The 25730-nt window shown below is 36.9% G+C and overlaps 1 long non-coding RNA gene across 1 annotated transcript in view; it reads right to left on the bottom strand.

The window, feature by feature from the left end:
- LOC105495731 (uncharacterized) overlaps positions 1-25730 on the bottom strand; it is a 90069-nt gene that overhangs the window by 11203 nt on the left and 53136 nt on the right. Inside the window, exon 4 of the long non-coding RNA XR_011623096.1 lies at positions 3855-4050. This is a non-coding gene — a long non-coding RNA (uncharacterized lncRNA). The remainder of the gene's footprint in view (positions 1-3854; positions 4051-25730) is intronic.

Raw genomic sequence — 25730 nt, 5'->3', positions numbered from 1 at the left:
GGCATCCATCTTTATCAGAGCCTTATAGTCTTTCTACACACACACACACACACACACACACACACACCCACACCCTGCTTCTCTCCTGACAATAGCAGGACTTTCATTAGTTCAATTTAAAAAGATCTCAGAGTCTTTTCTTTTGTTTTAGGACTAAGTGTCCCTTTTTCTTGCTCACAGGGCAGTGAGAGGAGTTCAATGTTTTGCGGCTTATTGTGCACTGGGAAAGGAAGCCTGTTCTTACAAGTCTGCAAATTATTCTTCCCCTTGTCTGGGCAAACAAATTAATCTAATCATGAAAGAGTGTTAAGAGGGGGAGGGAAGGAGAAAAATGGGAGGGGAGTGGGGAAAAGGGGGAGAAAGGACAACAAAGTTGAAGAGGGAAGAGGCAAGAATAAAGATTTAAAACAGAGACTGCCATGGAAGAAGAATGTTTCCCATGATTAAGGGGTCTTCTTTCAGAAGAAAACTACTTTGGATGCAAAATAAGCCCTTCTAATGATAAACTATTTGACTTCATCCAATTTCCATGGGTCCCATCCAAATTAATTTCATTCCTTTGTCAGGCTCCTCCCCTCTTTAGTTCTTGACTCCATCTGTCCTCTCTGAAGAATTGCTGGGCACTCTAGCTTCACACCTTTCTTCCTGGCTGCTTTGGGCTTCCAAGACCAATCTTTCACACAAAGGCAGCTCATGCAACGACACAGGGAGAGAGAACTAATTGGCAAGGGCCATTCTTAATGCTTCAGAGAAAACCCCAAACAAATGGAAAATTCCAAGCTTGTTTTAAATAGAAAGCTATTCCTGTAATTCTTAATTCTATAATTACCATGTTGTGTAGCTCTGGCAATGAATCGCTCCACTTATATTTTTCTCTAGAAAACTCTGCTTTTAAGGAACTACTTACATACGTCAAATAATCCAGTAAATAAAATTTGTATGTCATGCAAAACAGTTATATAGCTAGCATTCCCTAAACAACAGAACCAGCTTCAGAGATTTAGCTCCAGAAGGGATCACTGAAATCTTCTAGTTAATAACCTCCTTGTCCAGGGCGCAAAGGGCCAGGATGAATTTCCCCGCTTCACTACACAGTTAGTGGTCATGCTAAGAATAGAAGCCAGGTCTGAGTTCTGGTCCAGTGACCTGATCTCCTTTATTGTAAAATTGGAAGGTTGATAAAGCCAGAAAGAGCTTACATTTAGAACACTGGGAAACAGTCTTATATTTATAATAAGCCCTCAACTATAAACATGTGACCACTTTTCAAATTCCGGTTTTCTTTCCCTTCCAGCACTCAGGTTTTGCATTAAGAAATAAAAGCTGTTCTTCATCTAAATTCAGCAGTCATTGAAAGGGAAATATGCTGCCTCAGAAATCATACACAATGTGCTTTATGGTCACTTCTACATGTTCAGAATCATCCATTCTTCTGATTTATGCTTGATATTGTTCTTTTGCATTACTATGGATAATTATGTGTTGCCTAAATTTTTAAAAACCAGTAACAACTTCATCAAATGTGTTTTTACAGTTTTCCCAAAATATTCATTGTAATTTAAGAATGGCTTTATGCGTATTCCCACTTAATTTTCTTCATTTCAGATTTTAAAATTGTCTAGCCATAAGACTACACTATCTTACTTCTTCTACCTTGTTTACACTTCACTCCTTTTCTCCTTTACTGATTTTTCTTCTGCCAAATAAATGTGAATGTATGCCCAAGTCTTTACTTTTAAGCCACTCTTCATACTTTGGCCAATGAAAGTTCCAACTTTTTGTCCCTTTGAAAAGAAATCATTTCCTATATGTGTTCCCCTCCCACAAACTCAGCACCTCCTAATTACCCAGGAATCCTTCTCCTTTGTTGACGTTAATTAGTTATACAGTCTCAAGATTCTGCCTTCCATTTCATTTCAATTTAAGTTAACAAATATTTTCTACCCCTTATTTTATGTAGAGTGCTGTACTAGGCTCTGTGTGGGATAAAAATGAGCAAGTTATATTCCCTCTTCTTGAGACAGTACTTGTCAACAAGGAATGTCTTCTCCAAAAAGATAAAATGGAGCTGATAAAGTGTCAACTTTAAAGGGGTATTTTAAGGATTAGATGAACTAATGTGTGCAGTTCCTAGGATATGCTAAATCCTTAGTATAAATTACCTGATATTATGTTACTTTTATATTATTGCCAAATCATTGCTTTGATCCTCTCCAGTCCTAACATGCTGACAAAAGTATATACAGTACAAGGCTAAATGTGCTAAGAGCAACAGAAGAGCTAGCAGACACCATTTTAAACTAGTGGTTACATATCCCAAGTAATGAGACATACCAATGTAATTTAACTCCTGATATGATGCACTGAGAGGACACCTCACGTTTGAGATATCTGTGCCATAAATGCATAATCTGAATCAAATCAGGAGAAAACATGAATGAACCCAGATAAAGAGACATTCTACAAAATAACTGTCAAGACTCTTCAATAGTAGTAACCTTATGAAAGACAAAGAAAGACTGGGAAACTGTCTCTGATTGAAGAAAATTAAAGAAGCATGCCAGCTAAATGCAACATGTGATTCTGGACCAGACAAAGGACATTAGTGAGACAATTGTTAGGATCTCAGTCAAGTCTGTACATTAGTTAATGGTATTGTATCAATGTTAATTTCCTGGTCTGGATCATTATGCTATGGCTATTCAAGTTATTAAGATTTGAAGACACTAAGCAAATAGTATATGTAATTTTTTTTGTACTATGTTTGCATTGTTTGAAAGTCTGAAATTATTTCAAAATAAAGGTTTTTGTTAAAATGACAGGAGTCATATAAAGTATAGGCAGAAGACAAAGGAGAGAGAATCTTTCCTCAAGTCATAAGTCAAAGGGAGGGGAGGAGGGAGGATAGCAGAAAGATTTTGGGGGATGGAAGCATTTGAGGCTGCCGATATTGAGGAAAGATACTCTAAGCAAAGGAAAGAACAGAATTAAAAGCAGCAAAGAACAAGGTATGTTTTGGATATAAGTAATCATGTTCCTTTGGAGCTCAGCGTCTTTGAAAGGGAAGTAGTGTGAGGCAACAGTGAGAGGTGGATGTTTCTGTGTCTCTGTAGTAGGCTGAATAAGGCACCTCCCCGCAAAATGTCCATATCCCTATCCCCACGACTTGACAATATGATACCTAACATGCATAAAAGACTTTGCAGATGGGATTCAGTGAGGACCTTGAGATGGGGAGACAATCCTGGATGAGCCAGGTGGGCACAAAGTAATCACAAGGGTCCTTATACAAGAGAGGCAGGAAGACCAAAGGCAGAAGGAGGAGATGGGATAAAAGGAGCAAAGGTTGGAGTAATGCACTCTGAAGATGGAGGAAGAGGCCATGAGCCTAGAAATGCAGACAGTCTCCAGAAGCTGGGAAACACAAGGAGGCTGTCCTGCCAACACCATGATTTTTGACTCTGACCTCCAGAACTGTAAGAGAAGAGATTAGTGTTCCTTTAAGACTCTGAGTTTGTGGTAATTTTTTACAACAGCAATCAGCAACGAATACAGTCTCTATACCTTACTTTGGTCTGAAACTCATTTCAATTTCACCTCCATCTGGGCTAGGGTTACAGTCTCCTACCTGTTCTCTCTGCTTCTATTCTCCATTCCTCCTTTCTATGAAAGGATGTCAGATTTATTTTTCTTACGCCCTGGACTGAGCATGTCATTCCTGTAAACCAAAGCTCTTAGGCATTCACAGTAGCTGCTAAAACAAATCCACATTTACTATCCTGGCATTTAAGAACCTCCACAATCTGGCCTCAAAGTGCATTTCCATCTTTATCTGTACTTCTCTGCAGCATTACCTTGTTACCTAGGCAAGCAGACTTAGTCACAGTCTCCAGGGCTCTCCTTCTGTATTTCAGAATGCCAGCTTTGAAGGTCCAGGTCACTCTTCCCCATTCTTCCACATGCCAGTTCATAGTGATTTCTCTCTCTGCTGAACTCTTAGAGACTTAAATGACTGTGTGGTCTGTCATCTGTTCATAGAGTCCAGAGTGCCTGAGAATTGAAACACAGGAAATCAACTTAGACTGGATGGGATTGCCATCTAATGATATGATTCAGAGTTTTATGTGTGAACCTGGGAAGCAGATTTAGAAAGTACTCAAGTCAATTAAAGTGTATAAATTAGAATTTTGGGAGCAAAACTAAAACTAATAGAGAAAAAAATGTTCCAGACAACATGACTTAACGAGTAAGAGGTCCTATGCATTCCGGCTTCAAAATCCTGGATCTATTACTGAGTAGTTTTATTCCTACAGCTGAGATTATTATTGATTAACTGACTGTGCTTGCTCAGGCTGTTATTATAAGTCAATCCTCTGATTATAGTAATTTTCACATATAGCTCTTCCTATGAAGAGAGAATCTACTGGCATGAACTGTGGTTCTCATTGTAAATTAGCATTTAGTTTCATACATCAGTCTCTTACGAATTTGGTTATTAAATTGATCACTAAGGCTAAGTCCAAAATCACTAAATCAAGTGAAGGAACCAAAGCAATTTGCTGCGTTGCTCTGGCCAATGAAGGAACTTTACACTATCTGCATCTGAATTATTTAGACTGTCTGTAATGATCAAATTCACCAGATTATGGCTCAACCTTCTACTGTAATTTGCATAGATAGCCTCCATGTGAACCTGGCATTGTCCCTGGAAGTGCCAGGCAGCTGCTCCATTGAAAACAATAACAGCTGTGAAACTTAAATCACTTCATGTTTCAGTAAGATGACAACAACATGGCACACAAGCAGCAGACTGAAAATTCTTTTCAGATAATGCTTGTTGAAAACACAGAACAGAAAAAAATCACACAATTCAGTTGTGTGCTTTAAATTCCGCAGATAGAGAAGCCAGGGCCTCCCTCAGAGACCCGAGGTGATTAATGGTTTTATAGTGTTGCCTAGAGCATGCTACCTTAGCACACACATTGAATCCCATAACTCTCATTCCTAAATGAAACACAAGAGAACTAAGAAGCACTCAGTACGAGTCATAATTTCCTTCATATTCTGGTGTTAAGTCACAGTAATTAATATATCTATAAACACTTCTTGATGAAGCCCTTTTATATTCTTTTTACTCAAATTCTCTCTTTGGCAAATGATTACAGAATTACATAAAGTCCCAAATCCCAACAAACATATCTAGAAAATAAATAAATAAATAAATAAATAAAACATCTTATGTTTCTTTACACAGTTCCTCATTGCACCATAGTAGTATATATCACTACAAATTAGTACAACCAATCATACAAAATCAAACTCATAAAGACTTCAGAAAGGGGGATGCTAAACTCAGAAGACTTCAGATTACCAGAAATTCAGAGACAGTGGAAGTTGACAATTTCAACAAGTTTTCTAGCTGACCTTTAAATGATTTTGATGAAGAAAAGGGCAGGCCACTTGAGCAGGAGAAATAAATGCTCACCTATGTCAAAACATTTGGCAGGCACTGGGTGGGTTGGGCCCTCTGGCTTGAATGAATCTCAAGTCACCTGTCAGAGGACAGGCACTTCTATTACTTTTGGATTTGAAAATGAGCTGAGATCCGGCCACTGCACTCCAGCCTGGGCCACAGAGTGAGACTCTGTCTCAAAAAAAAAAAAAAAAAAGAAAAAAGAAAAAGAAAATAAGAGACCCTTGTTTAAAACCAAATATTCCAGCCAGGGCAATACCTTCCTGTGTGCCATCAGGGTCCTTTTCAAAAATCTGTTCTAAAATTCTTTCTCTGATCAAGTACAATAAGTGGTTTTCCTGCTTAAAAGCCACCCACTGATTTCCATTATCTCCAGCATAAAATCCTAATATTTCTTAATATAGTCCATCCCACTGTGGTCTTGACATATCTTTATTTCTCTTATTTTTTTAAGCTGCAATTAACAGTTATTTTTTATTATAAAAGTAATATGTGGTTATTATAGTTACATTAAAAACACAAAAAAGCATAAATACTAAAATAAAAATAAACACCCAGAGATAACCACTATTAATCATATTTAATTTTATGTCCTGACAGTTGCTTTTTGCTATGTAGGTATACATTCTCTCTATGCCCTTTTCTTTCACTTTTTATTTGTTTTTTTCTATTGTTAGTTCTTTGCCCTAAGCATATTTTCATAAGTATTTTCTCTCCCATTACTTAGAAAGTCATTAGAAAGGGAATGTAACGAAACCATTTTAGTTTACAAGTTATTAAAGATAGCTACAGGAAGATAATACATGTTATGTTAACCAACATTTTCTACTACATTTTCTATTTTTTTTCCTTCTTCCATTTATTCAGGGGTGTTTATTGCCTTAGGATATTGTTACAGCAACATTTGGGGAGTGGGGGCTACATCAAATTCTTCATGTCTGAGCTTCCAAAACCTTAATATTTGAGGACCTTATAACATAAAGCTTATACCACAAAGTGTGGATCTAGAAGAATATGTTAGTAGAGTTTGCCCAGGACTGTCCTGGCTTAAAATATTAAAGCACCATGTCTCAAGAACACCCTCAATTCTGGCAAATTGGGACAGTGGATCACCTTAGCAAAAGCCAGCTCTTTGTGTTCCCTGTTGAGATAAATATTCCACATCCCTGAAGGGAAAGTCTTAGAAGGCAAATCCTTGAGGCAGGGCTCTCCTTCTGTATTTCAGAATGCCAACTTTGAAGGCCTAGGTCACTCTTCCCCATTCTTCCACATGCCAGTTCATAGTGATTTCCCTCTCTGCTGAACTCCTAGAGACTTTAATGACTGTGTGGCCTGAAATCTCATGTCATCTGTTCCTGCCAGGTGTCATCCCTGGATTGATAAGATGGATGGTGTCCAGAGCACAGTCAGTGGCTCAAGTGATAGAAAGGAAAAAATTCTGATTAGCTGCATTTTTTTTTTTTTCCTGAGAGAAAGGAAATAAGAGAGTTAGGAAGTATGAGGAAAAGTGTGGAGGAAATCATATGTAAGAGAAATATGAAAGGGTAGGGACAGTGTCTACAGTTGCTTGCCTTGCTGAGGGTAGGAGACCAGGCCAGTCAACACAGCTATAACATTGCCCCCAGCCAGAGCCAACAACCCACAACTGGGGGCTAATGCAAGTGCCCTTGAAGTGACTTGTCATTTACTCCCCAGGGCACAGTTGAATTCCTTCATTTTACAGATGAAAACACAGAAGCCTACAAGAAAAAAACTTACTCAAGATCATTTACTCAGTGGTAGAGTCAGGATAAAAGACCAAGATTCTATACTGGTTATGTTCTATACTGGTTATGTTCACTAATTGTTTGAAACAATATACATAATCATTATAGGACCTATTTTTGGGTTTACATAGACATATTTGAAAACCCTTAGGAACTCTTCAAAGGCTAAGGTTTTATTTTACTTACAAACTAACAAATGAGCCTGTTACTATTTCGCTGATGGCTGGCAAAAGGCATGAGACTCCCGGAATGGAGAAAAAAGACTTTATTACTCATAGCAGAAGCAGTGACCAGAGTTTCATGGTTGTTTGCTTCAGGTCTCCATGTGCCCCAAGTTTTATGGGGTAACACAAAGGGCTCGTGATGGATGCCTGCAAACAAAATGGGTTGTATTTACAGGAAAGGAACACTGAGCTTGGGGATTTATTGTTTTTATTCTAAGCAGAACCTAGCCTGCCTTTGGTATCCGGGGAAATATTACCTCATCATTCAAGGTTACTCACTACAAACTCAACTCTAAGAAATGTCTGGTAAAGAGCAGACAAGACCCTGTGTTCTTGCCTGGCACACCCAGCAAGAGCATGCAGGGATACTCAGAGCCCACGGAAGAAGATTGCCCCTCCCAACAACTATCATTTAAACTAAATGGAGTAACAAACCTAAGTGGTTATAAAGTATAATATTGCCCATTAGATTTCCCATTCCTTTCCAAGATAGGGAGTTGACTCACCATATTTTAGGAAATCAAATATTTTTCAAACACTGTGGTACTTTACAAGCACTATATGGACTCCTATAGCCATTTATTTCACTGATCAGTTTTAAAGTATGGCTGTTAAACAAGGGTGATATTCCAAATATTCAACATGGACACCAGTCAATCAGAGCAGAAGCTGGCTATAAACAGTGAATATACCACACAGTTGTATCAGCCGCTAAGTTCTATTAAGACTGAACTCAGGTTTAACTTAAGATACAGGAAGTTGAACATCAAGAATCTGCTGTAGTATATAACAAATGTACCGTATTTGCCTAGGGATAAGGCAGATATATGAATGTTTGTTAGTGATAACATTGCTAGTCTATTTGATCTAATTAAATTGGAAGTCAGTTCAGAAAATAACTTTATGGCTCAAAAAGAAAGAAATGCTGTTATTATTTTCCCCATTTTCAAATGAATATGAGGAAACCTGCGTGCAGAGACATTAACTTATTTGGAAGGCCAGGGTCAAGTATGGCTTCAGCTCAAAGAAATTTCTAGGGAGCAACTGTTAGAGAAAGGTCAAAGAATTCTTCAATTTAAAAAAAGGTAAAATAATCTGGGGTTATGTTTTTATAGTCTTGAGGAAGTATTATGAGTGACTAAAGCTCTGGGGACAACTAAGTGGCACTTAAGATGCTTCCTTTACATATTGTCAATGGAGTCTGTCTGGCTAGTCTCTCCAGGAGGTAAGATATAATTGACAGTAAAAAGTTTCCCAAATAAATTATGCTATTTTCACTCTCATTTGGAAGAAATGCTAAGGCTCATGCATGGCTCATAGCCACTAATCAGCCACCTACAAATCCAGAAACATCTCAAGGAGAAAGCTCTTGCTTCTTTTTCCTCATCCACTCAAGGAAAATAATTTTAAGATTTGTTTCTTGGGAATCTAACCCAGATACATCTCGCCTCATGGTTCTAGAACCATTCAATAAGAAGGACACAGATGACCTAATCTGGTAATTGGAAAAACTGTAGTGCAGAAATGAAGAACTGTGAGATTCACCAAATGCCAATTGCAAGGTAGAATGAATCTGTTGAGCTGAGTTAATTCAAATTATCTGGAGAATTGTCTCATGTCTCTACCTCATAGATCTCGAACCACTGAGTCAGTAGATAGGACCAAGGAATAAACTATGTCTCGTCTTCATTATACCCTTGCCACTACCCCGTCACCAGTTCCAAAAATAAAGAGAAGGCATATTTAGTTACCAAGTGACTAGCACCATGGACTTCACATGCTGTATCACTTCATTCCCACATTATAAGCTGGCTTATTGTTTATGTTCTGCAAGTAAAAAAAAAAAAAAGAAAGAAAGAAGCATTACAGCCAAAGAAATGGAGCAATGCAAAAAATAGAAAAAAAGAAGCAAAAGAACAAATCATACTCTATGAACTCTTTAGAATCTTATAATCAGAAAAGCTGAAAGGGAACTCTTTTAATTTCAGCATATTTGTTTTTCTATTTAAAAATGATTTTCTTTTAAATTATAGGTTAGGGCATGGGGTAGGGTGAAGACTGGAATCCTTTTAGTATTTGTGGGTTCTAAAGATTTTAGCCAGCTCTGGTCATCTACAAAGTATGGTGGTATATTAGTTTTCTGTGGCTGCCATAAACAACTATCACAAATTTGTTTGAAATTTGTGATAATTGGGGCTTAAAACAAGAGAAATATATTCTATTACAGTTCTAGAGGCCAGAAGTCCAAAAATCAAGGTTTCAACAGGGCTGTATTCCTTCCAAAGGCTATAGGAGATACTCTTTTCTTGCCTTTTCTAGGAAGCTCTGATGGCTCCAAGCACTCCTTGGCTCATGGCTGTATAATTCTCATCTGTACTTTTATCTTCACATGGCCTTCACTTCTGTGTTTGTGTCTTCTCTTATAAGGACATTGGATTTAGGGCCCATCAAATAATCTGGGATGATCTCATCTCAAGATCCTTAATTATATCTGCAAAAACTCTTTTTCCAAATAAGGTCACATTCTTAGGTTAGGAGTTAGGACATGGATGTATTTTTTGGCAGGCCACCATTCAACCCATTACAGGTGTGGTTAGACAGACTAATTTTTTTAAGTTTCCTGCCCTTGTATTACAGCATTTACGACTAAGAAGAGGTACTATGAAAATACAATAAACCATGTTAAAAATTAAAAACAAAATAGGAGTAGGGTTTTGAATTTTCTTTGTTTTTTTTTCTCTGCTGCATCCAAGTGGCTGGCACATACTAGATGCTTAATAAATATTTTTGAATGAAGGAGAGTTCTGGAAGAAAAGTAAGAGATTCTAGGAGAGGAAGCATTTGAGCGAGGTATGAATGATGGGTTGCTCATTGTTTCTGAACATGGCTATGAGGCAAGATGAGATCTCCATTCTCAATGCACAGACTAAGGAGAATAAACAACTAGACCTGGGGAGGTGGAGAAGTTTGCATGGCTATACAGTTTGTCCCTAAAATATGAAGCCAGAGTCCAAATTATAATGCCCAAAGAAGCATGGCAGAAATCAAGATTGCAATCCACTCCTGTAGATAGTCTATAGCATCATTCTCTCAAGTAAAGATGCCAAGATAAACAGGTGTGATATTTTATATGGATTCATTTAGGCAGACTGAGACCCAGTCAGAGGTAGTAATAGCCTTCTAGAGTAGGAACTATAAAAAATTAGGAAGCCTCAGGATCCCAGACAAGAAGATGGGAGCCCAGGGCTAGGATGCAATCCTAATATGGAACGATCAGAGTGCTATTTTTTAAAGTACAGGTAATCAACAATTTTGCATACTGGAGAAATATAGCAGAAGTTAAGAGAAGTCTGTGGGTTAGTAGGCATGCATGCCCATATGTTATCACACATACACCACTAGGATGGGGAAGATATTATATGACCTGCCCCAACCAGGATCTTGGCTTAGGAAATGACAGGGCTGAGCCATCAGAAGGTCCTCCATGTCAGAAAGTGGGCTGGATCAGGAAACGGTTGACATTTTTGGCAGAAGGAAGCACAATCCAGTCAGAGAGAACACATGATAAAATGCACAGGGAAATACAAAACTTGTTTCAAAAATGGTAGATAATGCATGGCTTATCTACCATTTGTTTGGGAAATGAAACTATAAAGTTCCATAGGGTGCCAGTCCTGGACAGGGAAATGAGGAATTTTATTTATATACTTCATCTCATTTAATTTTATGGCAATATTTCAGGGTTCCCTTGAGAAATTGAAGGTTAGCTGGGTTAAGTAACTTGCTCAGGTTTAACCAGCAGAGTGGATAGGATTCCAATTTAGGGCTGTCTGACTTCAACTGATATGCTCTTTCCATGGGATATAAGACCATGGGATATAAGACCTCTTTGCTGCCACTTCAGAAAGTGAAAGAGGCTCCCCAGGAGTGATTAGCCCAATACTAAACATGCATGTGTTTTGAAGAAGAGAAATGGACACTAGAAATAAGTATAGCTGGGAGATGACTGCAATAATCCGGGTACAATAAGACAAATCTTGAACTAGAATGATAATAGTAGGAATAACGTAATAAGTTTTGTTAGCCAAAGTTAACACTGTATCCATCCCAGAAGTCCACACAATACATCTAACCATGTAGAGTTTAACTGAAAAAATTTATTTAATTGTTTCAGGAGGTGAGATAGAAGAATAGAAGGTGCACTTAAAACGATCCAGGACATGTAAGCCTCATTCTTGTTTTGGAAAAAAAATTACTGTTTTTTTTCTATTGATTAACATAGGGATACTTTAAAATATAAAAGGATTCAGCAATTCTAATTTCAAATGTTATGAGGGACATTTATTAAATAATTTTGCTTCCCAAAGTAGTTAGATGATTTATGAATGACAGAGATGGTAAAGATCTCAGAAGAAAAGTGTTATATCAGCTAAACATATTTACAGTATTTTAATTTATTACAACTAAAGAACAGTGGAAGGTTTTGTAAGTCAGAAATATAGACTGTCACTTAAAAATTTAAACCTGTTTTTATAACTTCATTTTTCTAACATTAGGTAGAGAGAGTTGGGTAGAGATGGCAGCTAGTGAGTTACTCATACTTCTCTTGACTCCAATTTCTTAACCATTTTGTGTTTACAAAACCATCACAGAATTGGAAATATGAATATTAACCACCATCTTCCAAACTCCAGGAGGAACTGCCACTGAGTGAAGCCTAAATATAGACCTGCCCCAGAAGTACAAAATCCAAAGTAGTGAAAACAATGCTAGTTGGAGACATGGGTTTTGGAATTGAACTGTCCTGAGTTTGAATTCTCAGCTTTCTCTGAATAATCTATGCCCTCATCTTTAAATGGAGGACAATTATTTCTCTTCCAGAGGGTTTCTGTAAACATTAAATGTCATAATATGTAAAGTGCTTAGCAAATGTAAAATGTAAGTGCTTAGAAAAGTTCTGGGCTCATTTTAAGAGATTAATGAAGGGAGCTGTCATGATTAGAGAGATTGTTCTCCCTCTCCCATCATGTTGCTGACCTTGGAGATGCAGGGTATTTGTAGAAGCTGGCGATCACATTCTTACTTGGATTTTTTTCTAAAGCAATCAATGCAGTATCCTTCATCCCATGCATCAGTAACTCTTTTTTCATTTGTTCATGGACTATAACACCAAGTAATGTAGTACAACTGGAAGTAAATGTTAGGTGTGTTGATTGTACCTTGAGATGTGCTGGCCATGGGAGGAAGGAGCAGGAGACAGGAAGAGCCATGAGAATGAGTGGTAGATTCTGTAGGCTTTTCATACATACAATTTGACAAGGGGAAATGACAAGTAGATTCAAGTTATCAAGAGTAATTTCCCTCTACATATCACACAATCAGGCAGCAGGAGCAGGAACAGATTCTTTTCCAGACCAGCAGATTCACAATAGGCAAATGCCTAATGGGTATGCAGATCATATGCACTGCATGAGTTAAAGAGGTGCCTCTGAGCCCCAAGTGAATAGAGAGGGGGGTGTCAAGGGAATCTTGCACTGGAGTTGGAATATAAATGCCAGGTCTGGTTGGCGTGTTCTCATTCCAAGATAAGAAAACAGAGAAAGAGAAAGCTGAGGTTCATAAAAGAATCTTAGAAAAATGAAATGTTGCCAACTTAAACATAAGCAAAAGATCTGGATATATATCTTCTCACCAGAGAAGATATACGGATAGAAAATAAGCATATAAAAAATGGTCAACATCACATATCATTAGGGAAATGCAAATTAAAAAATGAAATACCACTGTGTAGCTCTTATAGTGGCTAAAATCCAGAGAAACAAAACAAAACTGATAATACATCAATTGCTGCTAAGGATTGGAGCAACAGGAACACTCATTCATTGTTGATGGGAATTCAAAATGTTACAGCTACTTGGAAGATAGTTTGGCAGTTTCTTACAAAGCGAAACCCAGTCTTCCCACACAATACAGTGATATACTCCTAGGTATCCTGGGTAATCACACATCCAACTGATTTGCAAACTTGTATGCACACAAGAACCTGCATGTGAAAGTTTATAGCAGCTTTATTTAAACTGCCAAAAACTGGAAGCAACAGAGCTGTCCTTTAACGAATGAATGGACAAGTAAATTGTAGTACAATTATTTCATGATAAAATATTCAATGACAACAAATATGAGCTATTAAACCATATATCTTAAGTGTGTATTGCTAAATAAAAGAAGTCATTCTGAAAAGGCCATTTATATAATATTAGACTACAGAAAAGGTGAACAAATCAGTGGCATATACAGAATAATTCCAAATCTATGTAACTACTCTACCTTCCAGGAGGGGCAGTATAACTCTCTACCCTTTAAGTGTGGGCTGTGCATTGTAGCATCCTTCTGAAGAGTACAGTATGGAAAGGAGGGAAAAAATAACTTTACATTGAAAAAAGAAATCTGACAAACATCTTTGTCAAGTGATCAAAGTTAATATCAATGGTGATAAGTCATGTTGATAGTATGCAGGCTTGATATGATCAGAATGGCACTTTACCTGTGTGGCCTTCCTCCCCAAAACCCATAACCCCAGTCTAATCATGAGAAAAATACCAGACAAATCCTAAATGAGGGATATATTAGTCTGTTCTCATACTGCTATGAAGAAATACCCAAGACTGCGTAATTTATAAAGAAAAGAGTTTTAACTGATTCACAGTTCCACATGGCTGGGGAGGCCTCAGGAAACTTACAATCATGGTGGAAGGGGAAGTAAACATGTCCTCCTTCACACAGTGGCAGGAGAGAGAAGTGCTGAGCAAAAAGGGGAAGCCCCCTGTAAAACCATCAGATCTCATGAGAACTCACTCTCTATCACTGAGAACAGCATGAGGGTAACTGCCCCCATGACGCAATTACCACCCACTGGCTCCCTCCCATGACATATGGGGATTATGGGAACTACAATTCAAAATAAGATTTGGGTGGGGACACAGCCAAACCATATCGAGGGACATGCCACAAAATAGATGACCAGTACTCTTCAAATCAAGGTCATCAAAAACAAGGAAAGTCTGAGAAACTGCCAACAGGAATCTAAGGAGACACAATGATTGGTATGGTCTGAATGTGTGCCCTAAATTCATATTGAAATCCTTACCCCTATGTGATAGTCTTAGGAGGTGGAGCCTTTGGGAGGTGATTAGGTCATGAAGGTAGAGCCCTCATGAATGGAATTAGTGCCCTTATATTATATAAAAGAGACTCCAGAGATCCCTCGTCCCTTCCACCATGGGAGGATATGGTGAGAAGGCACCATCTATGAGGACGCAATTCACCAGAGACCATATCTCACTCCTTGATCTTGGACTTTCCAGCCTCCAGGCTGCAGGAAGTAATTGTCTGTTATTTATAAGCCACCCAGTTAATTGTATTTTGCTATAGAAGCCCAAGTAGACTAAAGACAATGACTGAATGTAATGTGGAATCCTGGATGAGTCCATGCTTTCAGTTAGAAATTTAGCTCCACCTACATTTCTAAACTTTGAGATTAAACAGAGTTGCGGGAATCTTCTGTGGTTCACAAAACACTCTAATCCTTGGGTTATATTGGCTACCGACTCTGTTGCTTGAGATCTAGAGACAAAGTTCATCTCTTGGCATTCCCCTCCCCACCACTGCATATATCTGCTAACCCTGGTCAAGTATTTAATGCACCTAGTAGATTTTATTTTTCAACTCAGAGTTTAGTGTGTTTCCTAATTTCACAAAGACAGAGTTTGCTATTTCTCATTCTTCTCTTTTTAAAAGTTGATTTTTGCATGGAAAGAAGGAAAGAAATATCCCTATATCATCATCCTTACCCTGAAAGCCCACATCACTTTAATTTTAAAGAAAAGTAAGAATTAAAAAGGCAAGTTAACTGCAACACTCAACATTTCCCCCCACTCCTTTCTACTATCTTGTATTAGTCTTAAATTTTGAGAAAGTAGATTGCAATGGTGTTTTGTGGCACCTTTTAAAACTTTATAGCAGCCAGAACAGTAATGTCATATATTAGTATAACAGCAACAGTATAATTGCTGAAACAAAAAATAAAATCAATTTATGTTCCCTATAAGAGTTTGCCAAGCTTCTAGTTAGTAGCAAGGAATTCTAACACAGACTGACATGTGATTTCAAGATTCTGCCTAAACCTTGCAATAAAATTCCTCATATTTAAGTGTTTGCATTGCCCCAAATAGAACTTTTCCATTAAGTTATTTATTCCTACTATATGTGAGGAATTGAGCCTCATTACCAGTTGAATTTGACTTTTCTAACTTTGTTGAAAATAGTACATAAGATTTTATATTGGCATCAAAATTTTCCTCAAAATTCTTTTTGTTATATTAATTTATTTTCTTTCCTGTATACCCACTTGGTATACATTAAACAGGAGGGCTCAAGAAACAACAATGTGCTATGAATACACTGCAGTAAGTTAGCAATTTACATTTACAGGATTTATCTGCTAAAGATGCTGTAGAAAATAAAAATAGTAATGAATATCCCTTTTAAGAGAAACGTATACAGGCACGAGGCTCAAATAACCCTCTTTAAGATTTGACTGAAAAGAAAATATGTGAGATTTTTCTATAACTTTCTACCTATTCCCAAACCTTCTATCTCCTTAAATAAGTAAAGATAGTTCTCCATTAGCCTTCCTTGCAATATTTGGGTAGCTTACACTGCTGTTGGAGCAGCATCAGGTGCATGTACCTCCAGGGGTTAGGGAATATGTGTTCTTTGTAGATTGCATAAGGTTGTGTGCTGTGCTTTGGAAAGTATGCAGATTGTCACCTAGGGTTCTGCCTTCTGCCCTCAGGCACATGTGCTTGTTCCCAGGGACATTTCAGCCCAGCAGAGCAGCCTTTACTAATAGTCTTTGGGACATTTCATTAGACTAATGGTCTAATGGGACATTTCAGCCTGGCAGTGCAGCCTTTACATCTTGGTCTTTGTTTTCTACTTCCTCCTTCTTCATTGAAACTGTATTTATTTTAAATGTATTCTAACTTCACAGGGGCTACTATTTTAGCAGGGTTTAATCTTTTAAGATTGTCATTTCATCTATACTAAGCTGTAGTATATATGATATATATACTACAAAAGACCCTGGATCTGAAGGCAGGTGACTTGTGTTCAAGCCCAGAGCCACACATCCTCCCAGCCAGTAACTGCAAGGGAACCACTCACCTGTGTGCCTCACTTTCCTCCTGCTTTGAAGGAAGATGAAGGTGGTAGCACTGACCTCAAAGGGTGATTGAAAGGATTACATGAATCAATGTAAAGCTCCTGGTACCAGTAAACTCCTAATAAAAAGTGTCTATTGTAATTCTACTCACCATATGTTTTTTTTTTCTTTCTTTCTTTTTTTGTTTGCTTGTTTGTTTTTTGAGACAGAGTCTCACTCTGTCGCCAGACTGTAGTGCAATGGCGCTATCTCAGCTCACTGCAACCTCTACCTCCTGGGTTCAAGCGATTCTCCTGTTTCAACCGCCTGAGTAGCTGCGACTACAGGCATGCGCCACTGCACCCGGCTAATTTTTGTATTTTTAGTAGAGATGGGGTCTCACCATGCTGGCCAGACTGGTCTTGAACTCCTTGGCCAGACTGGTCTCAAACTCCTGACCTCGTGATCCGCCCACTTCGGCCTCCCAAAGTGCTGGGATTATAGGCGTGAGCCACCACGCCCGGCCTTTCTTTTAATTTTAATCATTACATGTTTTTCTTCTCTATTGTTGCTATGATCTAAATATGGCTCCCAAAATTCATGTGCTGGTAATTCGGTCCCCAATGCAACCGTGTTGGGAGGTGGGGCCTAATGGGAGGTGTTTAGTTCACAAATGGATTGATACCACTGTAAAAAGGGTTTGCAAGAGTAGGTTTGCACTTTTCTGCTTTTCCTACAAGTGAGGACACAGAGTTGGTCTCTCTCGCCCTTCCACCTTGTGAGCGTGCAGTAAGAAAGCGCGCATCAGGTGCATTGATCTTGGGCTATCCAGCCTCCAGAACTGTGAAAAGTAAATTTCTTTTCTGTATAAATTACCCAATCTGTGATATTCTGTTATAGCAGCATAAAACAGACTAAGACAATTGTCTTACTTTATCTTCTTTTAGTTTTTAAGCTTCCTGATTTTAGTTTTTAAGCTTCCTGATTTTACCATTTCTCTCTTAAATGGTTGTATTTCTTTCTTAATATATTTATACTACTGTAATCTCTTACTTTGTCCTTCAAAGGTGAGGTATTTTTGTCTCTTTCATTTATTTCTCAAATTTTATCATTGTAATTACCTTCATTCCTTTCAGAGTTGCATTTTATTCCTGAGCCTTTTTTTTTCTCCTTTTATATATTACATCTCTCTTTTTTGAGCCCTTTTAATTTTATGTGGTTCTGGGGTTTTGTTTGATAAAACTTGCTTTTGCTTTATCTATATTTTGTTTACTCATTTATATATCAACTTTTAAATATCTCTTACTTTTGCTTCTTTTATTCTTTCTGTTCTTTGCACTTTAGTCTCTTAATTGCTTTTGCCTCTGTGAGTTTATCTATTTCTAATTTCCTCAGCATCTTGACATTGGTTCTTTGACTTCTTTCATTGTTTATTTCATACAGGCACAGGAGTATAGGAAAAAGGACTGTATGGAGCAGGTGCCTCAATAGCAGAAGTAATTAGTACATGTTTGCTTCTAGTTCCCCCGCCTCCCCCCGCTGTCTCTCTGGCTCCCATTAATGAAGCTCATGTTTCCTTCAATGTTATTCAATATATTTTTCTATATATCTATATAATATTCATATATTTAACACATATATTTTATGTGTAATATTATATATAGATCGTATATATTGTAAATATCTGTAATTGATGTATATAAATAATTTTATGGCCAGGTATGGTGGCTCATACCTGTAATCCCAGCACTTTGGGAGGCCAAGGCTGGCAGATCACTTGAGGTCAGGAGTTCGTGACCAACCAGGCCAACATGGCAAAACCCCATCTTTACTAAAAATACAAAAATTAGCTAGGTGTCATGGTATGCACCTGTAATCCCAGCTACTTGGGAGGCTGAGGCACAAGAATTGCTTGAGCTTGGGATGTGGAGGCTGCAGTGAACCCAGATTGCACCACTGTACTCCAGCTGGGGCAACAGAGTGAGACTCTGTCTCAAAAATAAATAAATAAATTTTTATATTTATATATAAATAATTTACATATATAATTCACATATAATATATTAAAATGTATAGATAAATAAATATATCTTTTAAATAATTTATATGTAAAATATTTTATATAATATATAGATATATATTTTATATAATTTTTAATAATTTATGATATATAAATATAGAGATATATTTATCTATACTTACAGATAAATATATGTAGATATTGATATATTTATACATACATCAATAAATATATAATATATATAACTATGTCTCTATATAAAAACATGTATGAATATATATTATATATCTATATGCACTATAGATTTATATATGCATAGCCTATATGCACTGTAGTTTTAGTGTATATACAGTGTATATTCTATACACACCATATACATTTTATATATAATATACATAAATATTTATATATTATATTTATATGATATATATTTATAATTTATATATGTATTTATTTATATATCTATACACACACAAAAACTGAGTAACTCGGGATACCCACAGGCTAAAAATCTTCCCTAGGACCATAACAGAATTTATTAAAATAGTACATTTTGGAATAATGCTATATTCATTTATTTAAAAGATTACTTATTTTCTGATTAGAAAGGTAATAGATACTCAGGAGAAAATCTGGAAAATTCAAGAAAGTATTACAAAATAAAAACCAAAAATTACCTACAATCCCAGTAACCTGAGATCACCAACTTTATTTTCCAATATGTTTCTTTCCTCTCAGACTTTTTCAATGAATATATCTGTATATTTTTTCTTTAGAATTAGGATTATACTACATGTAGTAATACGGTCAGCATTTTTCCACTTATCAATATATAGTGATTATTTTTCTTTGCCTTAAAAATCTTTCTAAAAATCAGTTATAATGGTTCCCTATACGCCAGTCACTAGATATGTCATGTTTAAGCATGCCTCTGGTTTTTGTTTGTTTGTTTGTTATTCCAGCTCATGCCTAATCTTCTCTCTCTATTGGAAGTTAGATGGTCCTAGCTCATTGTCTATGCCACACGTACAACAGGAGGGGACATACTAGATAAAGCTCATGCACAGCTGACCTTTAGTAAGTTAGGACCTAGATGGTGATGAATCTCAGGACTAAGAATCACAAACTCACATGGCCATCAGGGCCTAGCAGGTAACCTGGTCCATGCATGGTGGCAACAATAGGGAGCAATGAGGACTATGGTGAACCAGAAAGTGTGGGCCCTTATAAAGACAGCAGCCTCGCCCAGCTTAAAACCATTGTTTCTATGCCTGAAGTCAGGTCCTGGTCTTCTCATTTTTTACAAAAGAAGCCAGAATTCAAATTTTTGATGTATTATCTGATTTTTAAAAATTGACAACTAGTGGAATATTTTAGGAAACACTAAGCCAATACTATGCAAGACAAATGAAACTGAGAGTTAGACTCAGTCAATGGGCCACAAGTCAGAGGCCTCTACATTAGCTGGGTTCTTATGGAAAGACCCAAGCTAAGAATTAGAAAACTGGATCCTCTTTTAATCACAAAATTTGATTGAAGTTTATTGTACTATTATAATTTTAGTTTCATCTATCAACCAGACATAGACAAAGGATAGGTTCTATCCTTTCGAAACAGACTCAGGAACACATCCATGCTAAGGTATCCAGGTGAGAGGCCCAGAAGCACTCAGTACTGTGACCCCCTCCTGTCTTGAGAAAAAAGTGTATGCTAAGGGCAGTGTTGGGAGGGGGAGGAGGCATCTCCGTTCCCTCAGCTCTACTGTTAGTGCAAACTGCTACCCTGACACAGGTGAGGAGCCTGAGAATGACGGCTTTCAGAGATGTCTAAATCTGCATAAAAATATGACTGTGCAGCACCTTGAAAGAAAGATTGGGGATATGGAGTGTTTCAGAGGTATAGATACAAGAGAGATGCCGTGAACTAAAGTTCACCTTCTGACATACTTCTTCCTGCCCTGGTCTACAGGGCTTCAAGATTATGTCAAAACTCAGTATTTCAGACTGGTAAAGGATCATTCAGGGCCTGAATAAGACAAGATCATGGAGAAATAATAATGGTTATAGAGCTGGTTTCTTCAAGGACAGCTGAAATTCAGCCCCAAGAGCATGCTGATTTTCAGACTTAGTTGGAGTAGGAAGTCAGCATTTATTCTTTCAACAAGTTTTCATTAAGTGCTTATTACATGATAGGCTCTTTACTATTCATGGAAATTCAACTGTGAACATGATAGACACGATCTCTTATAATCTGGGGGAAGAAGTGGGGGTAACAGACAACTAAACAGGCAATTATAATTTGGTATTAATATAATAATGCTACAACAGGGTAGGTATAAGATGTTATAGAAAACTACCTAACCCAAACTGGGTGTCTTAGAAGGATAAGCTGAATGAACTATAGAATTTGTTAGGGTTGTCTGTGCTTGGAGGAGAAGGAGCTGAAGTAGAAAAACTGATCCATACAAAGGGAAATGTGCATGAAAATATTCAGATATCAGAGAGAGCCTGATGCCTTAGAAGAACTGACAGAAGCTTATGCCTAGAGAATTGAGTAGGAGGGGTGAAGCAATGAGAGATGAGAAATCCAAGGAGATCCAGTACCCTAGCTAAGGCACTTGAAGAGGAATCCCAGTAATAGTTATGAATTTAAGTAATTGGTCAATAGCAGCTATTCTTTGGCTAGTGGATTGAGTTGGTGCAGAGAGCAGAACCCTACTCTCAGAGAAAAGGGAGGGTTAGATCTTGGCAAGGTACCAGGGGCTACCCAAATGGACTCGAGCTGAAGACGGTGAAGAGTTGGGTGCTATTCAAAGATGGAGGCAAAAGCTTTGTTGCACAAATTGGTCTAAGTCTATAGTAATATGACTAATTGCCAGTGGGGGTGGACATCTATTTAGTCCGTTTTCATACTGCTGTAAAAACTGCCTGCGACTGGGTAATTTTTAAAGGAAAGAGGTTTAATTGACTCACAGTTCAGCATGGCTGGGGAGGCCTTAGGAGACTTACAATTATGGAAGAAGGTGAAGGGGAAGCAAGGCACCTTCTTCACAAGGTAGCAGAAAGGAAAAGTGCCAAGTGAAGGGAGAAGAGCCCCTTATAAAACCATTAGATCTCATGAGAACTCATTACCATGAGAAGAGCATGGGGGAAACTGCCCCCATGATTCAACTACCTCCACCTGGTCTCTCCCTTGACATGTAGGGATTATGGGGATTACAATTCAAGATGAGATTTGGGTAGGGACACAAAGCCTAATCATATCAGTACATAGCTGCAGGATTAGGATTGGTTCATGGCTGGAGCTAGACTGTGAAAAGTGGAGCCTAGGTTAGATGACATTAACTAGCTATTTCTCCTGTGAGAGACAGACAGGAATGAAAAGGCAAGTTACTAACATAGCAAGTATCCTGCTCACTGAGTTCTTAGTTGAACTTGTTTTTGAATATTTTTTTAAGAAAAATTAAGCAGAATTTCAGGCTCTGGAAGGGGTCCTCTTTGAAATTAGTTACTTTAAGAAACCCTATATACACTGCATATGTGATAATTCAGAAATTCTATATGGAAAAATATTAGTCCTGCTAATACAGTAAAGTCAATTAAATTGCAATTTGGCAATCAAGCTTACATAAACAAGCAAAAAAGGCACATATGAAACCAACAAATAATTTCAGGCCTCACTTCATGTTGAAAAAGATTTTTCCATGCTTCCATTACACATTTATTAATTAGAAACACATTAGTAGCTGAGAATTGAAGTGAGCTTATACTAGACAGACAGTCTAAGCCCAATAGCATAAACTCTTGTTGCAGAAATAAAAATGTGCCTTTATAAACATCCATTAAGCATTAATCTCAAATTCTACAAACTAGCAACACAATGTGGAACATTTTAAAATGTAAGCCAAGCAAAACAGCCAAATCAGAATTCACCTCTTCTCTAAACAAAGATGAAAAAGTGAACCATGTGCCATAACTGTTCTCTTTGTATACATATGCTCAAACAGTGTTTTTCAAACAGTTACCTATGAATGAATATTTGGTGCCATCTTATTCTCACCCTTAATGAAGACTTAATGGAAATATTTAATAGCATACACAAATCATCATATCTCAGTGCATTCTCACAATGTCTCCATGAGGTAAGTATTATTTAAAGCTTAGAGAGGATAATCATGTTGTCCAAGGATGGAACTAGAGCTCATATTTTGATCTCGTAACTCTAAATATAATATTATTTTCAATAAACACATTAATAGGTTCTCTTTCTTTAGTGAATAGGGGTTTTAATTCCAAAGAACTGTTTTCTTTCCTTTCCTTCTTTTTAAAAATCTTCATCTTTGATGTTTATCTTTTCAAGTTCAAACATTAGGACACAAAACCTCTTCTTCCAGCTAGACACTAATGTGCTCATTTAATTATCAAACATTTATTAAGCTTCAACCATGCTCCTGTGTAGGGATGAACAGACAAGTCACATGCCCCTATACTCATTCTATTAATATTAGAAGATCATGTTGAGACCTACATACATTCCCACACAATAAGCCTATAAAATGTTTACATGCAGTAGTAAGATGGAATTAATCAATTTAAGTAAAACAGCTACTTGCCCCTTCCCAACAGGCAGGATCTAGGAAAACTGGATTGAGTCCAGACCTCAGACTTGAACTTGCTTTGGGCTACAGTATATGAAAATAGGACTGAGCAGAATTTTAGGTGGAACTGTGAAACAAAGATGAGCAGAACATTTCATTGGGGCATACTGTCAAGCTATAGGAGTTGTAAAGAGGCAAGCTGGACATGTTTGAGCAAAAATGATCAGGAGGCATGAGGCAAGAACAAATAGAATGCAAGAAGAAACAGATGAATCTACTATTTTGATTAGAGACTTCAATATCCCTCTATCAATAATGGATAGATCCAGGCAGGAAATTAGTAAGGATATAGTTGAACTCAACACCACGACCCATTCACTGGATATAATGGATATCTATAAACTACTTCATCTAACAACAGCATAATACACATTCTTCTCAAGCTCACAGGGAAAATTCACCAAGAATAAACTATACACTGAACCATAAAACACACATAAACAAATTTAAAATAACAGAAATAATATTGTGTATGCTCTCAGACCATAATAGAATTAAACTAGAAATCAATAGCCAAAAGATAGTTGTGAAATCCCTAAATACTTGGAGATTAAACAATACACTACTAAGTAACACATAGGTTTCTCAAAAAATAAAACAGAGCTACCATATGATCTAGCAATCTATTTTCTGGGTATATACCCAAAAGAATTGGAATCAGGATCTCAAAGAAATATTTGTACTTCCATGTTCATTGCATTATTACACAATAGACAAGATACACAAACACTCAAATGTTCATTGATGGAAAAAATAATAAAGAAAATGTAGTATATACATACAATGGAATAGTATTCAGCCTTTAAAAGAAAGAAATCTTGCCATATACATCAACATAGATAAACCTGGAAGATATTAACCTAAATAAAATAAGCCAGTTATAGAGGGACAACTACTGCATGATTCCACTTACATAAAGTATTTAAAATAATCAAACTCATAAAAACAGAGAGTAGAATGGTAGTTTTCAGGGGAGTGAAGAAATGGTAGGGAGGCAGAAATGCGAAGTTGTTCAATGGATATCTGGAGATATGCTGTACAACATAGTGCCTATAGTAAATACTGTATTAAGCACTTAAAAAATGTAAGGGGTAGATTTTATGTTAAGTGTTCTTATCACAAAGAAGAAGAAAGAGAAAAAGAAACAAAAAGCAATGGAGTATGAAGAAACTTCTGGAAGTGATGGATATGTTTATTATCTTGATTGTGGTGATGACTTCATGTGTGTATGCATATGCCCAAGCTCATGAAGTTGTACACATTAAATATGTGCAATTTTTTTGTATATCAAGTATACCTAAATAAAGTTATTTAAAAAATAAAATGGGTTACAAAAACTCACATAGGTCAAAGAAAAAATCTCAAGAGAAATTTTAAAATATTTTCAAGTAAATGAAAAGGAAAATATAACTTACTAAAATTTATGGGATATAGCAAAAGCAGTGCTTAGAGGGAGATTTATAGCATTAAATGCATATCTTAGAAAAGAAGAAAGATCTTTCCTGATCCTCTCCCTCCTCGCAACACACACTGTTAGACCCCAGTGTGTGTTGTTCCCCTCTATGTGTCCATGTGTTCTCATCATTTAGCTCCCACTTGTAAGTGAGAACATGCAGTATTTCGTTTTATGTTCCCACATTAGATTCCTGAAGCCTCTAACTTCATCCATGTTCCAATAAAGTACACGATCTCATTCTTTTCTGTGGATGCATACTAGGCTTAATACCTGGGTGACAAAATAATCTGTACAACAAACCCCCAACACAAGTTTGGGGTTGGGTAAACCCCCAACACAAGTTTACCTATATAACAAACCTGCACGTGTATCCCTTAACTTAAAATAAAAGTTAAATATAAAAGAAGAAAGATCTATAATTAATAGTCTAAGCTTCCATCTTAGGAACTAGAAAAAGGAGAGTGAATTAAGTCTAAAGTAAGTAGAAGTAAAGAAATAATACAAATTAGAGGGGAAGTCAATGGAGAAACTGAAAATATTAAATAATTTAAACTGAAAACAGGAAATCAGTGGAGAAAATCAACAAAACCAAAAGCTGCTTCTTTGAAAAGATAAATAAATGTGATAAGTCTCCAGCCAGGTTAGCCAATAAAAATGAGAGAGAGGACATAAATTATTAATATCAGAAATGAAAGAGGGAATATCACTATAAATCCCATGGATATTAAAAGTATATTAAAAGAAACCTATGAACAACTCCATACCAACAAATTTGGTGACCTAGGTAAAATGGACCAATTCTTCGACCAAAACTCATACAAGAGGAAATAGATCGTATGAACAGGCCTTTGTCTACTAAATAAATTGAATCAATAATTAATAACCTCCTAAAACAGAAAGCACCAGGCCAAGATGGGTTCACTAATGAATTT

This window comes from Macaca nemestrina, chromosome 5, assembly GCF_043159975.1.
Source record: "Macaca nemestrina isolate mMacNem1 chromosome 5, mMacNem.hap1, whole genome shotgun sequence".
NCBI classification, from domain to species: Eukaryota; Metazoa; Chordata; class Mammalia; order Primates; family Cercopithecidae; genus Macaca; species Macaca nemestrina.
Note: the sequence above shows the minus strand (reverse complement) of the source record. Positions and strands in the feature narration are given on the sequence as shown.